A 13784-nucleotide genomic window follows, 5' to 3' on the forward strand; every position below is an offset into this window, starting at 1 on the left:
TCCTTTGTCATCTATAGCTTCCGTCCTCACAAAGGTCGCAAGCTCCTCTGCAACAGCAATCGCGCATTGCTCTGGTAGGACCTTCGTCGTCATGGCCGTGTGCTATATAAGAAGACGAGATGAATATGAATATCAATCATGATAACAAAGAATGACGGGTAAAAATAGAGGTGTGAATGTTCATTGCTTACGTCGAATTTGTGATCCTTGTGCTTAGAGGTAAACGTGCGAATGGTCTCGCAAACATAGTATCCGCATATATGCGTTCCCCGTGGCTGCTGGTCGCACTTTACGAGAATAGAATATATATAATCAAAATAATAATCTAGCATCATAAATGTATTGAAAATAGAAGTATATCATACTACTACTTATCCGAGCCGTTCTAAAGGTCAGCTTCTCAGGAAAGTTACCGGGAGTCACGCACTTGAACCGCTTCCAAACCCTGCCCGACAAGGATAATGATTTGCTAAGTTTTTCATTAATTGATATATCAGAAAATCATCGAAAGAGACCGATAGAGCGCAAGAATGATTGAAATTACCCTTGGAGCATGTCCTGCAGGCTTTGGAACTGTTCCAAGGGTCTCGATAATGGGTCGAAGGCATCAACTCTTCCCTTATCAATTTGAATGTCCAACAGAATCCAATGGAAGCTGCACATGTATATATATATATGTGTGTTAGTAACTTATCAATTACAGTTATAAGTGAATGGACACAACAGAGTAAAGACCCTCACCTGAAGTTGTATGGAAACAGTATGTGGTCATAGAAATTTTGATCTCATAGAAACCTTAGAAGGTTTTCCTCCGTCTCCTTGGGATAATCAGTTAGCGTCGCTATATGTATTTTATCTGGGTCAATAAACCCAATATTTAGGATGCTCTTACTTTTACAATCCAGAATCTTCATTCTGCATAATAGAGTACAAGTTATATATAGACAATGAATTGAAATAACTAAACAAGTTATATGTAGGCAACGAATTGAAAAACTTACAGACAATAGCAACTCATAAGCGATTTGTCGAGGGCGTCGCCATTGTACATCTGGAAGAGGTCATCAAAGTCGATATGGATTTCTTCGGAGCAGCCGTAGTACTCCCGTGGGACACTCAGCACGATCATCGTTCTCCCATTCTTTGATTCACTTAAGTACCATTGATGCAAGTAACGCATATTTGTTGGAAGATCATCTTTGCTGACCAAAGGCTCTCCCATAACAAACTGTGGCTTAGGGGCTACCACAGCCTTGGGTATCCTGTCGTCTTGGGAAGCCAGCAAATCTTCAACCGAGACACCACATTCAGCCGCCAACTCCTTTGCTCTTTCAAAAGCTAGCCCCTGGACCGGAGGGGGAACATTCTCGGTTAACACCTTGAGGGGTGGGATCGACTATTTGGCCTGTTGTCCAAGCTGAGGAACGTCTGATTTTTTCTTGCTTGTAGTTGAACTTGATTTGCTCCCACCTGCACTTGCACGTGATCTGCTCTTTTTCACTTCCTTCTGCAATGTGCGTGTATAGTCATCAGGCGTTTTCCTCGGGGGTACGATTATAAGGTCTGATAGGAAGATTAGCATGACGTACCTTTGGGAGGGGCGACCGTTTGCACTTTGGGGGGCTCCGTGGCTTAGGAATCGTCGGCGGAGCGTTCTTGGTGGCACGCTCCTGCTTAGTATCCGGAGCGGGCGGCGGCGGAGACGGACGACCCAAGTCCGGCGGCGGTGATCGAGATGGACTCGTGTTGTGCTGGCCGACGTCATGTGGAGGGCTTGGAGGTGATATGCTCTTTTTCACTTCCTTCTGCAATGTGCGTGTATAGTCATCAGGCTTATGGTGTAAGTCATACTGTGATGGAAGGGTTATGAAGTCTTTTACCCATGCTATTTGCTTCTCGGTGTATTCCGGGCGGGGCTCGGGTTCCTTCTTTTTCATCTGCGCATCATGATGTTCCTTTGCTATCCTTGCGTTTTCCTCGGGGGTACGATCATAAGGTCTGATAGGAAGATTAGCATGACGTACCTTTGGGAGGGGCGACCGTTTGCGCTTTGGGGGGCTCCGTGGCTTAGGAATCGTCGGCGGAGCGTTCTTGGTGGCACGCTCCCGCTTAGTATCCGGAGCGGGCGGCGGCGGAGACGGACGACCCAAGTCCGGCGGCGGTGATCGAGATGGACTCGTGTTGTGCTGGCCGACGTCATGTGGAGGGTTTGGAGGTGATCTGCTCTTTTTCACTTCCTTCTGTAATGTGCGTGTATAGTCATCAGGCTTATGGTGTAAGTCATACTGTGATGGAAGGGTCGTGAAGTATTTTGCAAATGCTATTTGCTTCTCGGTGTATTCCGGGCGGGGCTCGGGTTCCTTCTTTTTCATCTGCGCATCATGATGTTCCTTTGCTATCCTGGCGTTTTCCTCGGGGGTACGATCATAAGGTCTGATAGGAAGATTAGCATGACGTACCTTTGGGAGGGGTGACAGTTTGCGCTTTGGAGGGCTCCGTGGCTTAGGAATCGTCGGCGGAGCGTTCTTGGTGGCACGCTCCCGCTTAGTATCCGGAGCGGGCGGCGGCAGAGACGGACGACCCAAGTCCGACGGCGGTGATCGAGATGGACTAATGTTGTGCTGGCCGATGTCATGTGGAGGGCTTGGAGGTAATGGAGGTGTAGGTGACCTGCGACGACTCAGAGGCGGTGTTGTCCTTCGGGCCGAGCCTGGAAGCTTGATGTAGTTCTTGTCCCATAGGATGACTCGACCCAGTTCTTCTCCGAGTGTCCTCTCATCTTTGGGTCCAGCTATGTCGAGCTCCATATCATGAAACCCCGTCATGATTTCATCCACCCCGACTTTAGCAAAGCCAGCTGGAATCTCATGGCCATGCCAGCGTGCATCAGGGCCAGAAGGTAAAGCTTGTCCGACGGCCACCTTCATGGATATGTTCTTGAATTTCTGATGGAGTTCACATGATGTTGACTCCTTGATTCCATCCACGGGGTAGCCGGGATCACCCTCTATCATTCTTCGTGCATCGTCGGGCGGGGCCTCAGATTCAGCCACGCTGCTTTTCCGCTTAGATGGGGCGCCGGTAATATCAATTGCACGATCTTCCTGACGCGGTACTCCTCTAAGCTCATCAATCTGCTTCTGTTGCTCGTTAATCCTGGCAAGCAACTGGTTGAACTTGTCAGTCTCCTCATCCTGCTGCCGCTTCTTTGCTCTCTCTCGGCTTCTGTAAGTGTCTTGGTCTCTGGCAAACCCAAGCCACCACAGGTAAGAAGGACCGAAGCCTCGCGTTCGTCCTCCATGTTCGTCATTGCCGAGGACCAGTGTGAGCAAATCTTTATCTCTATCTGCAGTGAACTTTCTTTTTCCCACCTTGATTTCTTTCACTATCCTTTTCCAATTCTCCCTGGGTATCCTAAGACCGTCACTGCAGATGAGGTCCCCTGTTTTTTCGTCGTACGACCCACCATGCGCAAGGAACCAATTTCTTGCTCTCAATTCCCACTCATCACGGAGTGGTTCAGGTACGATGCCTTTATCTAGCAGATCTTGCTCTTTCTTATCCCACTTTGGGATGGCAGTCTCATAGCCCCCTGGCCCAAGCTTGTGGTGATATTTCTTCTTGTCGGCATTTATCTTGTTCTTTTCTGATAATGCCTGGGCATCTTCTGACTCCTTGTACTCTTGAAATGCCTTCCAGTGATTCGCCTGCTTGGCTAGATACCCCTCGAATACTGGCACTTTCTTTGTCTTCAGATAGTTTTTCCATAGCTTCTTCTTCCAGCTACGGAACAGTTCGGCCATCTTCTTTAGAGTCCACTGCTTGACTTTGGCCCTCAGTTTGTCTGCGGCGTCTTCATTCTCACATTCTGGCAGGTTGAAATGTGACATGAGATCATTCCAAAGATTATCTTTGTACCTTTCGGCGACATAGTCACTATCGGCTGCCCCTTTGCGCTTGTTCCACTCCCGAACGCTGATCGGGACGTGATCCCTAACGAGAACTCCGCATTGCTTCTTGAATGTGTCAGCAGCATTCTTAGGAAGCTTGGGTTCGCCCGTAGGCATTATCACCTCAAAGGTGTAATGCGCCCGTGCATCGTCGGGCCTCGTTTCGTAGCTTTGCTTGATGTGGAGGCCTAAGAGGGAGAAACATTCGTCAAATGAATGTATATGTATACAATATAGAGCTATCTCCAATATTTTTCACATATTACAAGTGATTGTCGAACTTCATATGTATACCTCGCCGGACTTTATTATTTCTTCACCGGCTTCTCCATCAGTGGAGCTATCACCTTCTCCGTCATTGGACCTATCTCCTGCCCCATCGGCTTCATCTTCGTGTCGCTCGACCTCCATTCCATATCCGGAGTCGTTTAGATATGACGACGGAGATTCAGCTGGTTCAACGTCGGGGTCGTCTTTGATTATATCTTCGAGAAGTTCTTCCTCTTCGAGGTTCCTGATATGTGGATCCATAGTTCTGCAAAAAACGGACATTTGGTTAACTAATAAACTAACAAACTGTATAAGAGGGGTTGGAAACTTCGAAGTGTCGTTTTATATAGGAGGACCTTTAGTCCCGGGTCTTGGCTAGAACCTAAACTCTAAAATACCAGCCGGGCGGAGCCCAGTCCCGGACACTTAAGCATATACAATAGCAAAATTAAACTAGTTCTATTAATTTTCTTGCTATTAACACTTAAGCATATACAATAGCAAAAGTAAACTATTAACACTTAAGCATATACAATAGCAAAATTAAGCAATAATCTAAGAAACACTATTAACACTTAAGCATATACACTATACAATAGCAAAATTAAATGACAAAAAAAATATTTCTTCTTCTTGTAACCCTAAACTAATTTTTCCTCTTCTTCCATTTCTCCTCTTCTTCTACTTCTTCTTCTACTTCTACTTCTCCTCTTCTTCTACTACTTCTCCTCTCCTCTTCTTCTATTTTTCCTCTTCTTCTCCTCTCCTCCTCTTCTTATTCTCCTTTTTCTTCTTTTCTTCTCCTCCTCTTCTTATTTTCCTTTTTCCTAATTCTACATATTACTAACCCTAATAATCTAGCACAAACCTAATAACAATAGGAATTAAATGACAAAAAAATCTTTTTCTTCTTTTCTTCCCTTTTTCTTCCTTTCTTCTCCTTTTTCTTCCTTTCTTCTCCTTTTTCTTCCTTTCTTCCCTTTTTCTTCTTTTCTTCTCTTTTTTCTTCTTTTCTTCTCCTTTTTCTTCTTTTCTTCTCCTTCCCTTTTTCTTCCTTTCTTCTCCTTTTTCTTCCTTTCTTCTCCTTTTTCTTCCTTTCTTCTCCTTTTTCTTCTTTTCTTCTACTTCTTCTTCCTTTGTTCTCCTTTTTCTTCTTTTCTTCTCCTTTTTCTTCTTTTCTTCTGATGGCCGGATTGTTGGGGAGAAGGGGGCGTGGGGCTTACCGGCCGGAGGTGTCGAGGATGCGCGGCGAGGAGGACGGCGGTGTGCGGCGAGGAGGGCGGCGCGCGGCGAGGAGGAGGGCGGCGGCGAGCAGGACGACGGCGACAGCGGCGAGCAGGACGACGGCGACGGCGGCGAGCAGGACGGCGGGTAGCCTGACGGCGTCGTCGAGTTCGTCGCAAGCTGTGCCGCGCCGGGCAGGAGAACGAGAGGAAGAAGAAGAGAAATGGACGATTTGGGTTCGAAATTTTCTAACTCCCGCTTATACAGGTGGATCTTTAGTCCCGGTTCCGGGCTCGATCCGGGACTAAAGACCCCTTTAGTCCCGGGTGGAGCCACGACCCAGGACTAAAGGCCCTTTTTCGGCAGACCAAAAGGCGGGAAGCAGGGGCCTTTAGTCCCGGGGCGTGGCTCGAACCGGGACTAAAGACACCCTTTAGTCCCGGGTGGAGCCACGACCCGGGACTAAAGGCCCCTTTTCGGCAGACCAGAAGGCGGGAAGCAGGGGCCTTTAGTCCCGGGGCGTGACAAGAACCGGGACTAAAGTGTTGCCTATATAAACCCTCGCCCCTGCCCACCATATCCCCTGTTTTTTAGTTGTTGAAGTGTGACCATGCCATGCTCTTGCCACTCTAGTTCATGCACATGACGTGTTTGATGAAATGCCCGAGCCACTCTACTTAAGCTTTCTCCTCTCCAAGCTCGACCTCCAAGCTCCATTTTCCTTAATATTTGTCTAGGTTTGGCCGTGCACCAACACACAAGTGTTTTAAAAGGTTAGCTACTTCATCCTTTCATTTGTCACTGCTAGTGTAGCTCATTTCAAATGCTCAAATTAACTTCTTAGAGTCTGCACATGCGTAGGGTGTCGTCCCGTGCCCGTCCTCACCATTGTCGATCGGCCCGTGCCGATCTCGTCGCGAGCACCACCGTGGCGAGCCTCTTGTTCTTATCTTCTTTTTAAAATAAAAAAATCTTACTTGTATGATTTAGATACATACTTGTATAAATTACTCACTTTCATTATTTTTTGTTATTATATAGTGCGATGGTTTTGGTATCCGCCTCCGTCGGCCCTCGTCCTGTCTACGATTCGGATGTGGTATATATTATCTTTTATAACTATTTGTTTTATTTAGTGTTTATGACAATTATGACGACCAACGTGACATATATTTTTTTAATCTAGGAGGTATGTGAACTGGAAATTCCCACCCACATAAAAATTCTTGTCGAGAAGTTAAATTTGGTTGAAAAAGAAAACAAATACTTGAAGAAAAATTGAAAATAATTGAGGATAAGAATATGGAACTGGAGTTGCATGTCGCCGATGTCATCGATGATCGCAAGATGAAGATCGAAGCGATGCGGTTGAAGATGGATGCAATACGCTTGAAGATGGATGAAATGCGCTTGAAGATTAGGAATATTAGAAAATATGTCATTGATAAAGAGGCTTGGTATCATTATGCTGTTGGGTCAATTGTTACCTTAGTTGCGATTTTGATCGCGTTTGTTGTTGCATTTGAATGTTTTACATAGTTGTATGTTGTTTTATGAGAGAACTTTATGTATTTATTTTTTGCAATAATAACATTTGATCACTACTGTTCTTTGGCTTTAATGTGATGATGAACTTGTATTAATTAATTTGGTCATATGTTCTGCAATGGTTTTTTGATATATTTAATTTCATAATAGAGATGAATCGTCAATGATAATATTTAATTCCATACTTTTTGTGTGTTCAAAATGCACCATTCAAAGGCACATCACAAAATTTCAACAATTTCTGACTTCATTTGGTATATTTCGTGCATTTACTTATTTTTTTGAGCTAGTTGACCCTGAAATTGAAAAGCACTACAAATGAACTCTGAAAATGTTGAAAGTTGGAATACTATCATCATTTCACCCACATAGGATGTGTTAAAAAGTTGAGAGGGCTACGACAAAAACCGGATGCACTTCGTCTACAAAACGAACAATCTCTCTCGAAGTATCAGGGTTTCGAACGAGAACTCATCTCTTACAAAGGGATTTCATTTTTTTGAACTTATTTGAACTCCATACTTTTTGTGTGTTCAAAATGCACCATTCAAAGGCACATCATAAAATTTCAACAATTTCTGACTTCATTTGGTATTCTTCGTGCATTTACTTAATTTTTTTTGAGCTAGTTGACCCTGAAATAGAAAAGCACTACAAATGAACTATGAAAATGTTGAAAGTTGGCATGCTATCATCATTTCACCCACATAGCATGTGTTAAAAAGTTGAGAGGGCTACGACAAAAACTGGATGCACTTCGTGTACAAAACGGACAATCTCTCTCGAAGTATCAGGGTTTCGAACGAGAACTCATATCTTACAAAGGGATTTCATTTTTTTGAACTTATTTGAACTCCATACCTTTTGTGTGTTCAAAATGCACCATTCAAAGGCACATCTCAAAATTTCAACAATTTCTGACTTCATTTGGTATATTTCGTGCATTTACTTTTTTTTGAGCTAGTTGACCCTGAAATTGAAAAGCACTACAAATGAACTCTGAAAAAGTTGAAAGTTGGCATGCTATCATCATTTCATCCACATAGCATGTGTTAAAAAGTTGAGAGGGCTACGACAAAAACTGGATGCACTTCGTGTACAAAACGGACAATCTCTCTCGAAGTATCAGGGTTTCGAACGAGAACTCATCTCTTACATGGATACTATGAAACTGAAAAGTGTTTGAAATTTAGTACATTCCATACATGCATTACATAAAAGGTTTAATATATTATTACATTATTGCACCAGTATTCCTATCTATTATTTTTGTTTTCTTCTGGGTCGTAGCCATGGAGAATCTTCATCATTCAGTAGGATGCTTGGGTCAGTTTTCACTTTGAAGGGCGGAATTTCATGAAACTTATTATAATCTTCTGACATGTCTGTCTTGTCATCTACTCCCACGATGTTTCTTTTCCCTGAAAGAACTATGTGGCGTTTTGGCTCATTGGAACGTATCTTCTTTGCTGATTTCTTTTTCTCGTTTTTGTAGACATGTCCTTCACATAGAAAACCTGAGCGACATCATTGGCTAGGACAAATGGTTCATCCATCTACGCAAGATTGTTGAGATCCACTGTTGTCATGCCGTACTTTTGGTCTACAACTACCCCACCTCCTGTCAGCTTCACCCATTTGCACCGAAACAAAGGGATCTTAAAAGTAGGTCCATAGTCAAGTTCCCATATCTCCTCTATGTACCCGTCATATGTTTCCAAACAGTGCCCATTCTTGTCTGTTGCATCAAAGCGGACACCACTATTTTGGTTGGTGCTCTTTTTATCTTGGTAAACCGTCTAAAATGTATTCCCATTTATCTCATACCCTTGGAAAGTACATATAGTCGAAGATGGTGGCCTGGCCAAACAGTACAGCTCATCTCCAACGGTGTCGTCATTCATGAGATGTGTCTGTAACCAACTGCCAAAAGTCTTCTCGTGTTCCCCTTTAATCCAAGAGTCAGCCTTCCCCGGGTTTTCGGAGCGTAGAATATTCTTGTGTCTCACGATATACGGAGCCACCACGGTGGAATTGTGTAGAACTGTGTAGTGTGCTTGAGAGAAAGAATGCCCGTCCATACATACTTTTGCTTTCCTTCCTAGTGTGCCTTTTCCTGTCAGCCTACCCTCATACCGACATTCAGGAACACCAATCGGCTTAATGTCAGGAAGAAAGTACACACAAAACTCAATGACCTCCTCTGTTCCATAGCCCTTGGAGATGCTTCCTTCTGGCCTAGCACGGTTACGAACATATTTCTTTAAGACTCCCATGAACCTCTCGAAGGGGAACATATTGTGTAGAAACACAGGACCGAGAATTCTAATCTCTTCGACTAGGTGAACTAGGAGGTGTGTCATTATATTGAAGAAGGATGGCGGGAACAACAACTCAAAGCTGACCAGACATTGGACCACATCAATCTGTAACCCTGATAGACTTTCTCGATCGATTACCTTCTGAGAAATTGCATTGAGGAATGCACATACCTTCACAATTGCCAGGCGAAAATTTTCCGGTAGAATTCCCCTCAATGCAACCGGAAGCAATTGCGTCATAAGAACGTGGCAGTCATGAGACTTTAGGTTTTGGAATTTTTTGTCTTTCATATTTACGATTCCCTTTATATTCGACGAGAAGCCAGTCGGGACCTTGATACTGAAAAGGACTTCAAAGAAGATTTCCTTCTCTTCCTTAGTAAGAGCGTAGCTGGCACGCCCTTGAAACTGCCCTGGATGCATGCCATCTCTTCCTTTATGACGTTCCTAGTCCTCCCGTGCTTCCGGTGTATCTTTTGACTTCCCATACAAGCCCAGGAAGCCTAGAATATTCACGCAGAGATTCTTCGTCAGGTGCATCACGTCGATTGCCGAGCGGACCTCATGGACTTCCTAGTAGGGTAGCTCCCAAAATATAGATTTCTTCTTCCACATGGGTACGCACTCATCAGGTCCGTTAGGAACAGGTTGGCTGCCAGGACCCTTTCCAAAGATTACTTCTAAATCTTTGACCATATCTAATACTTCAGCACCAGTACGGATGACAGGCTTCCCCCGGGGTTCTGCCTTGCCATTGAAATGCTTGCCTTTTTTCTTTAAGGGATGCTTGGGCGGAAGAAAATGACGATTGTACGGATACACATTCTTCCTACATTTGTCCAGATATATACTTTCTGTCTGATCCAAACAGTGTGTGGATGCATTGTATCCCTTGTTTGACTGTCCTGAAATGTTACTAAGAGCAGGCCAATCATTGATGGTTACGAAAAGCAACGCTCGAAGGTCAAATTCCTCTTGTTTGTGCTCGTCCCACACACGTACACCTGGTTCGGCCCACAGTTGTAAAAGTTCATCAACTAATGGCCTTAGGTACACATCAATATCGTTGCCGGGTTGCTTTGGACCTTGGATAAGCACTGGCATCATAATGAACTTCCGCTTCATGCACAACCAAGGAGGAAGGTTGTAGATACATAGAGTAACGGGCCAGGTGCTGTGACTGCAACTCTGCTCCCCAAAAGGATTCATGCCATCTGTACTCAGACCTAATCATAAGTTCCTTGCGTCAGCTGCAAATCTCGGGAACTCTCTCTCGATTTTTCTCCACTGCTGACCATCAGCGGTGTGCCTCAACTTATCGTCTTTCATACGATCTTCCATCTGCCATCGCAACAACTTCGCATGATCTTTATTTCTGAACAGACGTTTCAACCGTGGTATTATAGGAGCATACCACATCACCTTGGCAGGAACCCTCTTCCTGGGTGGCTCGCCCTCAATATCACCAGGGTCATCTTTTCTGATCTTATACCGCAATGCAGTGCATACCGGGCATTTATCCATATTCTCGTACTTCTCACCACAGTAGAGGATGCAGTCATTAGGGCATGCATGTATCTTCTGCACGTCTAATCCTAGAGGACAGACAAGCTTCTTTGCTTCGTACGTGCTGGTGGGCAATTCGTTCTTTCTTGGAAGCATCTTCTTCATCAGTACCAGCAACTTTTCGAATGACGAGTCAGTCACACTGGTCTCTGCCTGCCACTTCAGCAATTCCAGTGTGCTACCCAGCTTCTTCTGGCCATCTTCACAAGTTGGGTACAACAATTTGTTGTGATCCTGTAACATCTGCTCGAACTGCAACCTCTCCTTTTCTGTGTCGCAACCTCGCAGTGCATCAGAAATGACCCCGCCAAGATCATCAGCGGGCTCATCTGGTTCCCGTTCTTCATCCTGATCTTCTTCTTCATTGTCTTCCATTGCGGTATCAGCATACTCAGGGAACATAGATAGGTAGTTGTCATCATCGTTCTCTTCTTCTTCATCGTCGTCTTCCATCATAACCCCTCTTTCTCCATGCTTGGTCCAAACAATATAGCCCGACATAAAACCGGACCGAAGCAGGAGGCTCTGAATGACTCTTGAGGAAGTGTAATCCTTCTCATTCCAACATTCAACACATGGACAAAACTGTTGGGGAACGTCGCATGGGAAACAAAAATTTTCCTACGTGCACGTAGACCTATCATGGTGATTTCCATCTACGAGAGGGGATGTGTGATCTACGTACCCTTGTAAACCGTACAGCAGAAGCGTTAGTGAACGCGGTTGATGTAGTGGAACGTCCTCACGTCCCTCGATCCGCCCCACGAACCGTCCCGCGATCAGTCCCACGATCTAGTGCCGAACGGACGGCACCTCCGCGTTCAGCACACGTACAACTCGACGATGATCTCGGCCTTCTTGATCCAGCAAGAGAGATGGAGAGGTAGAAGAATTCTCCGGCAGCGTGACGGCGCTCCGGAGGTTGGTGATGATCTCGTCTCAACAGGGCTCCGCCCGAGCTCCGCAGAAACGCGATCTAGAGGTAAAACCGTGGAGATATGTGGTCGGGCTGTCGTGGCAAAGTTGTGTCAAATCAGCCCTAAAACCTCCGTATATATAGGGGGAGGAGGGGGGAGCCTTTCCTTGGGGTCCAAGGACTCCCAAGGGGTAGGCCGAACCTAAGGGGGGAACCCTCCCCTTCCAAACCGAGTCCAACTAGGTTTGGAAGGAGGAGTCCTTCCCCCTTTTCCCACCTCCTCTTTTTTTTCTTTTCTCATTGATTTTTCTTCCTATGGCGCATAGGGCTCTTTTGGACTGTCCCACCAGCCCACTAAGGGCTGGTGCGCCACCCCCAATGCCTATGGGCTTCCCCGGGGTGGGTTGCCCCCCCGGTGAACTCCCGGAACGCATTCGTCATTCCCGGTACATTCCCGATAACTCCGAAAACCTTCCGGTAATCAAATGAGGTCATCCTATATATCAATCTTCGTTTCCGGACCATTCTGGAAACCCTCGTGACGTCTGTGATCTCATCCGGGACTCCGAACAACATTCGGTAACCAACCATATAACTCAAATACGCATAAAACAACGTCGAACCTTAAGTGTGCAGACCCTGCGGGTTCGAGAACTATGTAGACATGACCCGAGAGACTCCTCGGTCAATATCCAATAGGGGGACCTGGATGCCCATATTGGATCCTACATATTCTACGAAGATCTTATCGTTTGAACCTCAGTGCCAAGGAGTCATATAATCCCGTATGTCATTCCCTTTGTCCTTCGGTATGTTACTTGCCCGAGATTCGATCATCAGTATCCGTATACCTATTTCAATCTCGTTTACCGGCAAGTCTCTTTACTCGTTCCGTAATACAAGATCCTGTAACTTACACTAAGTCACATTGCTTGCAAGGCTTGTGTGTGATGTTGTATTACCGAGTGGGCCCCGAGATACCTCTCCGTCACACGGAGTGACAAATCCCAGTCTCGATCCATACTAACTCAACGAACACCTTCGGAGTGTCGGGACCCCGATCCTAAGCCATAGGAATCCAGCCTGTAACACATCGCATCCCTTTGTGGTCTCACGCACGGTTAACTCCACGGCTGCAGCCTTACCTTAGCCGGGACCGTTTGCGTCTTTTGACTCACGTATGCGATAGTGTCGCTAGCAATCCAATGTCAAAGAACCCGGATCGACATGTCTAGTCATAAACCAAAGTGGCAGTACCGCACAAGGACATGCATACATGACCCAACAAAGCAGGTGTCGGTCATCAGCGAACGTAGACGAGTCGTAGCAAGCTACAAGGACTCCATTACGTCGCGTGACATTTCCCCAAAGAGGACAGACACAGCAGCTAAGAAGGACACATGCCGGTCAACCAATGTGTCCGGAGCAGTAGCGAACTACCAAGGCTCATTGGATCACAAAGGGGCATTTCCTTGTAAGGACTGCTACTAAAGTTCACGACTAGGTATTCGAACCCCATACATATCAAGTAAGACACACGTACGCATGGCATACCGATATGTATAGATACATCGATGGCATCACAACATAACCATAAACATACAAGCTTTATTTAAGAGGCTCGGAAGAGCCACACACATAATATTACACATTAAGGTCTCTGGACCCATAATAGCAGTCATACAAATACAAGCCAGCGGAAGAGTTATAAACTGTCTGGGTACAGACAGGGCAACTAGAAGACACATGGCCTGACTATACTATAGAGCCGACGTAGGGCCAGATCGTAGCTGGGACACCAGCTACTCGTCGTCGTCGATGTCTACGAAGAACCCTCCATTAGGGTCATTAGCAACCTCTGCAACATTTATTAAGCAAACATGAGTACGAAGGTACTCAGCAAAACTTTAGGAGAACAAACTACTCATGCAAGGTATCAAAAGGTATTGTGGGGTTTCATGCGGAAAGCCAGCATTTGACTCGTGGCTA

The sequence above is a fragment of the Hordeum vulgare genome, chromosome 1H, assembly GCF_904849725.1.
Source record: "Hordeum vulgare subsp. vulgare chromosome 1H, MorexV3_pseudomolecules_assembly, whole genome shotgun sequence".
NCBI lineage: Eukaryota > Viridiplantae > Streptophyta > Magnoliopsida > Poales > Poaceae > Hordeum > Hordeum vulgare.